Source organism: Mytilus edulis, chromosome 11, assembly GCF_963676685.1.
Source record: "Mytilus edulis chromosome 11, xbMytEdul2.2, whole genome shotgun sequence".
NCBI classification, from domain to species: Eukaryota; Metazoa; Mollusca; class Bivalvia; order Mytilida; family Mytilidae; genus Mytilus; species Mytilus edulis.
The window spans coordinates 76,792,805-76,805,727 of NC_092354.1; the positions used below are offsets into that span (position 1 = coordinate 76,792,805).

The window sequence follows — 12,923 nt, forward strand, 5'->3', positions numbered from 1 at the left end:
AAGATGTCTGCTGACTCGTATATATCTAGTGAATACCACGCTCAATCATACAATTACAAAGAACCTTTTAACTTAAAATCCCGCAAAAACTGCTAATAATACACATTCGACATGCAAATCATTGCAAACATTATTGATGCAGTCCATAGAATCGCAGCGGTCCCACAATCGCGAATCATAGCTATCACAACAAAATGCGTCACAATGCCGCCATCACCCTTCAGCGCTAAACCATCGCAGACCAGCGGTGACCGTCGTGGTTTGGAGTACAAATATAATAGTTGAAATATTGTGCATGTAGTCTTTATTGCTGATGTCATATTACAGTAATTATTTTGTCACGTAAAAACTGGTTTAGTTTGTAGGTTCTTATATGAAATAAAGACTTTTAAACTCCTCTAAGTTAATCTTTGCTTGAGGGATGTTAGTCTGTGTTTTTTTTTTTTAATTCATTGATTCATCTATTGGCAAAAATTGAGAGGAGTTAATGCTAGTACATTCAACAGTCTACCCCAGATTATTGTCTCGTCTATGGTGATAATCGCCGAATGTACGATAAAGGGAAAATAACATGTACAATACGTCGGCGGTGTCAGCCTGCGGCGTCGTCGTAAAATATTTCTTTAAAGTTGTTTTTTTTAGATGATGTACGATATTAAGGCTTCATTTATTGTATGCAGTTGCCATATGCTACTGTGTTTTCGTCGTTCATTTGTCCATTGTCCTTAACCACATTTGCATGGTTCAACGACTGCTTCAAAAACAAATGTGTGTTTGTAAAGAGGAGTTCCAACATAGTCTGAGTAATATGATAGCTGTGTTTAGTATATGGGTTCCTTGCTTGATTTAAAAGCGTGTTGATCTCTCCTAATGGCCCTTTTTTGAAGTGATACATTAACAGAACCTTCAAATTATTTGTTTCGAAAGTTAAACTGTACAGACAAGACATTTTCTAGTGACTCATATTTCAATCTCATTCATGAAGACAGGATTATTTTTGCGTAACACCTTTAAAGAATATTAAATATAGACAATTGTGCAATAAACCCGCAACTTTCAACACCACATGATTCATGATTCATGTCAAACGAATGTAGCAAATATGATTGAACACAGGTTATTACAACATTAACGACTTCGTCTCCCTATACACATTTAAACACAATATGCATTAGATATTGACAAAAAAACAGCATAGTAGGAATGCATGTAATACAAACTTTAAACAAAAACAAACAAATACAAAATAATAAGGAATATTATATAAGACTGGACTAGATTGAAGTGTGAGAAAGTAGGAAGTCAGAATTCTAATTAAATGATCTAAAGTGTTGTGTTATTCTGATATAAGATTGTATAGACTAAAATCTATATTTTGCTGAAATGAAAGGTGACCATCATCAGCTAATAGAAGATCAATTGATATCATATCTTTCTAATTTCAAAAACAATGTTTCTCTGGCTTTATTGTAAAAAGGGCAAAGTAAATACTATCCTCAACAGGATGTCACATCTTCCGTTTGAATATATTTACGTTTTAGGAAGTACGTATGTCGGGGTTTATGCTATTCCATTTAATAGTAACAGGATTTTATTGTTATTTTAGAATTAAGGAGATGTGGTATGCTTGCTAATGAGACAACTATCCACCAAAGTGCAACCGTACCGCCTTGTCAAGTCCATAATGCGGGTAAATAAGTATTACGATTTCGCAAATCATAATTAGATATTTGACCAACAGTGAGGCATTACATCGCATATCTAATCAGGGGTTAGTCCCGTTATGTAGAGGATATAACATATTGAACTGTTTTGTTTTTTGTTTGTTTTTACAAACGGTATTTTTGCAGTTTGGGTTTAGAAGATAATGATAATAAATGTTATGCATTGAAGCTTATTAAAAAAATTTGGGAACGTCCGGCCCGTTTCTTTAAAATAATGAACTATCGTGTTAATGGAAATATTGGTAAACAGATATATATATTGAACTCTAGCGCCCTTTTTCTTTTTTTAACCATGAATCAGTATTGTTATGTTTACGCATATTTTATAGTACATAAGAACGAAAAGTATGAACTATTTAAAATATCTTTATTTTACTTTTCTAAAGTGAATACATTTTTCGTTATTGATGTGAGGGGAGTGGTTCTAGATACAGTGTATGGGGTATTTTCCAAGGCACTTCAAATAAAACTCAAGACAGATAAATAATTAACAATTTAATCAAATGAAAGTACAGACATATCTTATACAAAATTTATCACATCAAAACATCCTATCTATGTTTAGACAGAAACCCTTTTCATACATTACTGCAAGACCAAATTAACTTAGCCATCATGACGCTAAGTAACTGAAATCAAAACAAATATTTTAAAGGAAAAACTTAGTTTTGAAGAATACCTTTCAGAAGTTTTATGAAAAGTCAATAACATTTTCGTAGATACCAGGATTAAAATTGTGTAACACTAGGTTCGCCCGCAAGTTTACCATGGACTCATTAGTGTCGCCCAGTTCTTAAAAGTTAAAAGAGCAAAAGTAAAAAGAGCCAAATAAAGTTGAAGAGAATTGAGGAACCGAATTCCAAAAGGTTTCGACAAATACGGATACAGTCAGCCATTCATGGGGAAGAACATGATTAGTATTTCGACAATGTCAAAGTTATAATGTATAAAGGATATTCACTTAAAACAAAAAGAAAAAGAAAAGATAAATAACTAGAGGACAGAATACCTTAATGATGACCAGCATCAAAGTCAATTCTCAAGCTCTTAATTACTGCCTTGTTCTGAATTTAGTAAGAAAGTTCGCATAGAATGTCTGCATGCACGCGGTTTTTCTTGCAAAGGACATAATCGGAAAGCAAATGTACTGATAGACTGGGTTAGAATATGCATTTGCATCATCACACATATTTATTTTAGGCTCAAATCTAAAGTTATTTGAATTTGGAGGTCTGACTACCTACCTGCAATGATTGGACACCGGATTCACAGCCATTTAATCCTGAATTTGTGTGAACGGAAACAAATATTGATGTCAAATCGATTTCAATTCAAATCCTAATTACTTGTGTCATGTGAAACAGGTTAATGAACTAAGACGTATTTAATAGCTGGTCAACACAATGCATACAATTTTAAAAGAAGTCGCACCATATTGCAAAGATTTAGATATATTGATTTATTGATGATTGGTCGTTGATTCACGTCCAGTGGAACACATTTCATGCATGTTTAGGACGAAATGTAGTTAACAATAAATAAACAATATAGGTTCTATATTAAGAGGCCGTCCTGGATAAAGGTCGGATAAATTTGAACTGCCACCGGAAAATGAGAGTTTATTGGATGTAGATGAGGAAAATCTAATATTAATCTATTCTTCAAGTCTAACTTTCCGAATATACTGCGGAAAAAAATATCAGCAGAGACTTTTGAAAAAAGCGGTATAAACTAATCAACGTATATTGGACATAATAAAACATTCATGATATTATTATATTATATTAAATGATTAATTTAATTTCAGTTGAAACTTCTTCATAGTTTGACTGAATATTCCCGTGGTCTATTATCATTTTATAATGTAATAAAATATTTTTGACAAATATATTGTTTTATTCAATTATTTTTTCTGCTTTCTAACCGCTGTATTTCCGACCTAAAATAAATAGTTTTAACAGTTACACCGTTTCCTTTGGCTTGCCAACATTTGCTAAGGCTATGTTGTTAATACAAAATATCACGTGATATACGTTCAGAAATTATCATTAAACCTTGGATATAACATATTGTTAGTATAATCATTGTTACAATGCACAATGGCACGCTGTGTATTGAATGATACACACAACGCGTACAGGGACTGTCTTAAAACATAACTTATATAATTGCGTTATCCTAATACTTGATACTTAATAAACTATCAGACAAAAACGAATATGTATTGTCAAAAGGCAAATAGACTGGATTATATAAGTGATGTTTTACTTCATTCAGTCTAGTCTGTACGTTTTAACAATCCAATCTACAAATGAACTTTGAATGTTGATAAATACAATGCCACACGGTAGCCCATTCATAAAAGGGGCCATTCCTGTATACATGATCGAAAATTGTTGTTCTTGTTTCCAGGATATCTGAATGGCCCATAGAGGCTTCCAAAACTCACCAATATATAGTTGTGAACCCCTCAGACGCGATTGTCTTACCATTGACCGCGTTACCTAGGCCAGAACGCCTCAAAGGAACTAGCAAATACACATTATATTAATCTTAATATTGTTGCAAACATCAACTATAACCTGTATCATAAAATGTTTAATTTCTGGTAAATTAATTTGTAAAATATACCCCTTTCTTATATTGATTTATTAATGTTTAACGTCATTTTCAGTACTGTTCCGTGAGGTTCAGTTATTATTGATGTAGCAAAACTGGATTGTCTGGTTAGAGCCACTTACCTTCGGCAGGAAAACTGACAATCCTATCAATAAAGATTGGAGTCGAACGCATATGTGACGGGCGGGATTTGTAGTCACATCCTCAGCGTTGACAGGCTAGTGATACAGTAGTTCGACTTCTTTGACTACTCGGCTACCAAGACCTCTTCGTACATTGACTTGTCGAGACCTGAATAATTCAGTTCTATCCACAAGGAATTCAAGTAAGAAAAATATAAATAACACTATAACAAATGACAAATAATCATTGAACTATTCGTATAAATCAGTAATTTTACCAATAGACAAACAACAGTACGCATAACACTACATACACTGGTGGTAAGCGGATGGTCGTAACGTAAAGTTTCGGTTAGCCGAAAATAGAAGACAACTCTAGAAATATTTTTTTCTTTTCAGATTGTTGTGCAGTATAAGGTTCTTTACAACCAAACCGCTTATTTCACATACACTAACCATTAGTACATTGATATTGAGGTAAAATTTGATAAATAAAACCATTCGAGTTTTCGTTAAATAGTCATTGAAAAAATTCGAACATGATGTTCGTATCTTAAATGGGTGATGGTCGTAAGGTTAACTATTAAATTTTCGATGATGGTCGTAACCGACATGAGATAGTCGTCAAAAATGATTGTAGCGAAAGTATTGAGACGAACTTGTATCAAAGTATTTGAAAAGTACTGTGCACAAAATCATGTTAATAAACTCATATGTCATTTATGGTTTACTGCCAACAACAATGTCTGTTACTCTGATTATGATATGCATACATTAAATCAAGGAGAATTATCAAATATACATTTTTGATGAATTCGGGTTAAGTAAAACAAACTGCAGGGACGATAATTTAGTAAACTAATCATCGTAATGATGCCCTTTCTTGTTGTATAATCATCAAAGAATCATCAACTGTTGCATATTTTTTTTCGTCGTAAAGTGGTGAATTAAACTTATCAAAGTCAATTTGAAATGAAAACTAATCTCCCTTTCTATGAGTTTTTCAAAACAAACACATCATAAAAGGTTAACATGTCAAACATTGTGGTACCGCAGTCAACATTGTCTTATAATCTGAATCACTAAAAATGCATACAAATATATCAACAAAGAAAAACAAAATTGCATACAGACATAGCTTATACGCAAAAAAGAAAAACAAGATTACTAACAATGACTACACAGTCATTCCGGGATGTACAAGTACCGAGCCACGCCAAAAGGCTAATTCGTTTTCAAAAGTAGAGTAAACAGTAAAGGTTAATAATTTACATAGACTAATACAAGAACAATATAAAACAAAGGTTCTCTCTATCAAAACAGTGAATAATGGATAATGTATGTCAAGACTACATGATGAAAACTGTTATCGATACAACAAAAATCCCAGTCACCATTTGTTTCTTGTCATATCTTAAAAGTATGCTATCCTTGTAATTCTAAATTATAATATAAAATGACCACGTTTAAAGCTGTATGGCTTTAAAGGAATTAATAATAGTTCGATCTATGATTAACTGCTATTGCGATTCCATATCCTTTTCTGGTATTAGGCTATATGTATTGCAGATTTATTTAAATGTCGGAATGAATTATCTTATGATATAGTCACATTCATCATTGAACACTTAACGTGCATATACTGTGATTGGTATAGTTCAGCTTTACAAATTAACATCATATATTTCATTCATCATATTAGACGTGTTAGGAAAGTCGACACTACTGCTGGCGCTGGGATTAGATGGAAGATGAATACAATATGGAGTGGGGACCATCTCATAGAGTACAAAAACTAAAAATGTTTGTTATCTGTTAGGGCTTGCTTGATACTGCTTAGATAAATCTTAAACAATTGTACTTACTAGAGTACGCAGGAGAAGATCAAATTATTTTTTTAAGAATCAGAAAAGGTTCAATAAATACATTTTTAGATAAGTTAATATTAGTCTTGCGAATGATATATCTTGTTTTAACAACTTGTACAAGTAAGGTAAAATGGTTTAGTCGTATGTATGAGAAAGCATTAAATGAACACACACCCAAAAGTCTGTTATCTCGGATTGATAATATGTGAACTCGGATTGGTTATCCGTGATCTCGGATTTGTATTTGTATATGATCTTAGATTTTTATCTATGATATCAGATTGACAAATATTTGATTAAATGTCCCCTTATACTTTCGAAAACCGTTGTTATTTGCTTTAAGCTTTCAGTAATAAACTGCAAGTACTATGATATGGGTACTTTGTGTCTATTGTCTTTATGATATTTTTTTTAAACATTTCCTGCCAATATAATGAGTCACGCAATTTCAACTGATTTTTATAGTATGTACTTGTGATTTACTGTTACACCTTACACCACTGTCTCAAGCTAAGAGGAGGGATAAGCGCTTACGAACATATGTAATTCCTAAATATAATGTATGAAGCTTGTCACATACTAGTAACCTCTTTTTCAGTGATTGGTATTATATTTGAATGCGCACACTTTAATATTCAAGCATTTTAAAAGTTCATTTTGTTTTGAGTAGGAAAGACTCAACCACTCCTCTCCCCATTCTTTTGTATTTATCAAGAAAACATGATTCCCAGTTTGTTATAAATGAATTACATCTGTTTTGTATAAAGACACTTTACTTGCCCGAAGTTTCCCATGAAAAATAGCTTTTCTCCCAATTTCAATTACAAAGTTTTTGACCACTGAATTCACTCTTGTTCTCTTCTGTTCAACATTTAAGGGTTCAAAATGCCAGTATATGCGCTGTAGCATTGACGTACACATTATAAAACCAATTTAAAATAAATCCTGGTAACGAAGAATAGAACATTTTACATTTTCAATTAATCCCTTCTCTGTCAACTCTAAATTTGTGAAATCATTAGCTCCACATAGAATAATAATAAAATTAGGAGAAGGTTAACAAATGTCTTTTTGCATCCAGGAGGATGTTCAAATCTTTAATCTACAAACCAGGTTGTTTAATCCAGTATGCTGTAACATCTTTGGACTCCAGTTCAAAGTTGGTCCTACCATATTGCCTACAATCTACATTGGCCAAATGAACAAAGGAACTTCCAACAATCCATAAATTCTCCCAATTCTAAAACTATCTGACCTACAATTACCTTTACTAAAATGAAGAAAATGTAAAGTTGTTTACAGTATACTGCTGAATTGGTATCTTGTTAAAGGCATACCATTATAATGAATACATACATCGTTACTGCTACAGGTAGGTCGTACCTTTAAGTATTCGTCAACGAGTCGAATCGGACAGTAGTTTTTTTTTACTCAGGTATCAATAAAGTAACGGTCTTTCCCTTTTGGTCAGTTTTTGACCACTTTACTCCAGAACGTTTTTCTTAACTAAAATACCAGAAAATTTTAAGTTGAAGCTTCTTATAACAGACTTAGTTTTTGAAGAAGTGATTTCCCCTACCCTTAGCAAACACAAGAAGGCAACTAAACAAACTGCTGAAAATAAAGCAGCTTCATATGTTTACATACTTTGTCTAAACAATCTATCATATCTGATAACAACTGCACTATTATTGGTGCTTTAATGTCCTGACATTTCCCTCCTTGAATTCTTCTTATTCCTTTTGATACCCTGTCAGTTATAAAGCATTTTGTAGTATCCTGTAGGCCTTGCATTTTATGATGGTATGAAACACCTGATATATAAGTTGATATAGTACCCCCAGAAAGGCGTTGTAATCACAAAAGAGCTAGAAAATTTAGGAGATCATTGACTGGCACTGGCCAATGCTGTTTCAAATTGTAAGATGATCTAAAATTACAAAGTTTTAACAGAGCCAAATAGTATGATTTTTGTGTATTTTTGGACACACCTTGATTGACAATATAATCCGCCACCTGACATAAATGTTCCAGATCTGTGTTGGCATTTTGATTGGCCACTGGTCTGTTTCTGGAGGTAGACTTTCTGAACTTCACCCACTGAGAACGAGAAAGGCAATCAGCATTTTGTCTAAGGGATGTAAATTGCCTTAACTGACGTGTTTTTTTTTTCATGTGCATTAGAAACCATTTGTCTTACAAACGCCATAACTGATTGATTTGCTAGTTTTCATATTACTGATTTGAACAACCGCTTGATTATCAACATGAAAAATAACTTTTTAGATAAACACTTGTATGTTTGTCCATCTGATGAGTTAAACCATTTTCAACTGATTTTTATAGTTCGTTCTGATGTTTACTGTTATACCACTATCCCAGGTTAGAGGGAGGGTTGGGGTCCCACTAACATGTTTAACCCCGCCACATGTTTATGTTTGTGCCTGTCCCTTTTTTTATATAAATAAGGCCGTTAGTTTTCTCGTTTGATTTTTTTTACATTTTCATTTTTGGGTCTTTTGTAGCTGACCATGCGGTATGGGTTTTGCTCATTGTTGAAGACCGTACAGTGAACTATAGTTGTTAATTTCTGTGTCAGTTGGTCTCTTGTGGACGGTTGTCTCATTGGCAATCATACCACTTCTTCTTTATTATAAAATATGATTCTCAGCACATAAGTGCTGTTTCAACTGGAAACAACTCTAACAATGTCATATCTCTGGTAATTCCACTTTCATCCCATTGATTTTGCGATATGCCTTAGACCCACTTACCTTCAAAATAGATACCATACACACCTTTGGACCCCCTACACTTTCCGTGAACAACTCCAATGTTTTATTTGAAACCAATACACTGTCGGTTATTACAGTGACACCATTGTACTGTTTAAAAAAGTCTAACCACACTTCTAAATCTGCTTTCATCTGCTTGTTTACTCGAATTTTGTAATATGATGCTCACACCCTTTGTTGTATTAGTCTGCGTCAAAAGATGCGGCTTGGGGCAACCACCTTGCAAGCAAAACCCAGAAGCCCAAGAAGAGATTGAGTATCTTTTAAAGTTATTTTAGAAGGTTTAAGGTATCTCTGGGAGAGTTTGTCAAGTTTTTCATTTGGAAGCCGTATGCTTAAATTTTGTGTACCAAATTTATACCCCCAAAAATGAGTAATGTAGTAGGCAAAGTAATTTTGTCACTTACAAGTGGAGTACCTATTTTACGTATACCTCGTCGAATATCTTCAAAGTATTGCCAACTTTTGATGATTGGCTGGACTCGACAACAATTAAATAATCAATAAAATAGAGGATGTTATCATCTCCGCTTTTTTGCTGTATTATCCAATGCAAAGCTTCTGCAAATTTCTCTTACAGGGCACAACTTATTGAGGCCTCCATTGCCATCATTTTATTAAAATAATATTTACGCTGAAATTTTATCTTCAACTATTTAAAATCCAGTGGGGCAATATGCAACAAGCGAAAAGCCGCTTTTTATCTCACTGACTTAAACGGGCAAATGTTTTGTGTCTAATAATCAAACATGCTGCTTCGTCCACTACACCGTACTGCACTGAACAAGGATCTTTGTCAATAAAATCATTTATTGAGTTATTCTCAAGATATGATAAATGATGAATAAGTTTAAAAGTCCAATCATTTGTTGGCACTGGCCCCAGTAAGTTTGGGGAAAGGCGGGTATCTGAAAGGACAATCAATGCGACCAAGTTTAACTTTTACTTTTTGCGGATATCACAGAGTAAAACAATAGTTAATACCGAACTTCGAGGAAAATGAAAAAGGATTTTTATAGCATTTCACGGTCTTATTGTTTTATTCAAGCTGATAACTGTCAATGTTTCAATGGTGGTAAACGTGTGGCAATGGGCTATGAACTTATTTGTGACTGTATAGGACAGTGGACCGGCACATTTTGTCAAGGAACATATTAAGTTATTTTCAAGGCAACATTATAGTCATTCGTTTACTATGAACATTTAAGATGAAGTTATTTAAGATAAGAGATATCTAATATTTTTTTTAATACTAATGGTTCAATGGAAATACTCTTCAAGCTTATCCTTTAATTTAAGCTGAACAGGACCAGTTTGCTATTTAGTTCGAGTGCGTAGTTGTTTGATTATAATCATCAATGTTTGCAAACAAGTGAATTATAAAAATATTTTTCGGCGATGTAAAAAAATAAATGATGAAGAAAACATGCTATATACATTAAATGCGTATCGGCGTAATTCCAGCTGAATCTACTTCAGAAACGTTCAAAACTTGTAATATAAAACATTTTTGAAAAAGCAAACAATAAATTAGTAAAAGCAAACGTTTCAACTTTAAATGTCAAAATACATTGAAATGTATTGCCAACAAGGAGAAAGTCCAATCTTTCGTTCTGATGTGTGCTTATTGATTTAATTTTACACATATACTTGAACAGAAAGTCAATGTACCTCGTATGACTGTGATTTTGGTGATTGTTATATCGAACCTGTGAATGGTACAGCTCAGTGTTTGTGTGACGACAGATATGTTAACTTTTGTCCGGGTAGGTTGTGGTATTGTGATGAAAAGTATTATAAACAATGTTTTAAAATCGAAACTAGGTGTTTTAAAATTTGTTAGTGTATATGAACTTTTTTCATCTGAAATTCATTTAAAAGACAATAACTGTCAGATATTTATTGGTTTTGATGTGCTTTATTACATCAATCATGCATTTATGGTATGATTTTGGAAAATAAAATGTCAAATCCCAACAATATCATCCAGCAGTATGTGTTTATCCAAAGTAATGACGATACACAATATTTGGAAGTTTTCATAGTCATTTTTGAACTGTTTCATGTGTTAATTATGCATTTTGTCAGTACAAGATATCGCTTGTATTTATATTTTGAATACATCTGTCTACTTTAACACATACACTTAATTCTATATTGTGTTTCAGTTTAATCAATTAACTATATTCTTCATATCTCCAAGCATACTAACAGTACCAGTTTTTTTTATATTTGTATAACATGTTGCACGTTTGTAAGAATAACTGGTTCAATTATTTATGGTTATTTTTAGAAATATGATTGACCTAAATAAATATTGTTTGTACTGTCACATGCAAATTTTCAGTTGAAGACATTATAAATCATAACTAACATACAACGATTTGATGATGAAGAAATGCTTTTACTTTATTTCGTAGGAGAATTGTAATTATTTACGCACAATAAATCAATCACTTAAATAAACAATATCATATTCTCTATTCATAGTATATTCTATAACAGATTTTTGTATTAAACACCTGTTTTGATGAATGTTTTTTTTATCTCAGCATACACATGTTTTCCTTAAAAACTCCTACACGTTAAATTTCTCAGACATTGCCTTGTTAGCTATATTTTATAGTATGAAATAATTCTTTAATAAAATATGTTTCTTATTGTTTAAGCCATTATTGAAGCAACAGACAAAAATATTAAATCTAAGTTATTTACTTATTGTTTGCATTATATATAAATACATTATTGTGTTAAATTCAATTTATGAATCATAGATATATCTTATTGGGGTGTGATTTATTTATCCTGATGCTAGTAAAGAACATTATGAGAATACTTAATTCAATGTATTATTCTATAATTTTATGTACGTATGACCTGAGAATATAATTTAGATACAGTATCACCATTAGAAGAATATGAAGTGACGGCACTGTTAAAATTTAGAACAAGAGAAGGTAATAGATTGAGCTTAATAATAGCATACGATATATGGTAACTCGCTATATGCTACTTATTTTCGAAAAGGGTCGTTTAGTCACTTTTAAAGTGTTATTTGTGCATAACTCTTACAATTAGATTAAACTACCATACACTTTCTAGAGGATATACAATAATGTCTTTACCATAAACCCACTGCATGTTTTGGCTTTCCTTTCATTGACCCTATACATAGTTTTTTGCCTAAACGATTAAACAAGTGAAAGTTAAAAATAATACTGAAACACTTTGCCAAATTAAGTCATAATTGTACCTCAATAATTTCAAATCATTAAAATACAGCGTCTCAAACAACATAAGGACTTAAGTCATGACATACTTAAAAGTATCAATATTTGTTAATATAACATATTATACTCATTAAAGTGTATTGAGCACTGATTTTGCTGTATGTGTTCAAAATGGGTGAAACTGCAGATAGTTCATCTTATATTGGATTATTTGACATATTGCAACCTATCAAAAACTTTTGAATAGTACGTTTTAAAGGTAGTTATAAAAGATATCATTACCGAAGTACTAACAACTGAGCTAATGATAACTGCGGTGATAGCAAAGGTATCGTCTAAGTGCTGTAAAAAAAAGGGGAAAACAGTTTTATGCATTTCGTGTCTGAAACAATTTTCTCGGTTAAATGTATATTGGAACGCTTAAAGAACCGTATGTCTTTGAGCAAAAATACCAAGTTCTTGGATAGTATGCGATTACAACGGAGATACAATAACTCATAAACACAAGCAATGTGGCCTTAAAGCTTTGTATAGAAGGCAAAAAAACAACCGTTTATTATGTTTC

The 12,923-nt window shown here is 32.3% G+C and overlaps 1 protein-coding gene across 1 annotated transcript in view; it reads left to right on the top strand.

The window, feature by feature from the left end:
• The window catches only part of LOC139496307 (leucine-rich repeat-containing protein 15-like), a 165,169-nt gene that overhangs the window by 87,437 nt on the left and 64,809 nt on the right, over positions 1-12,923 (top strand). The window lies entirely within an intron of this gene.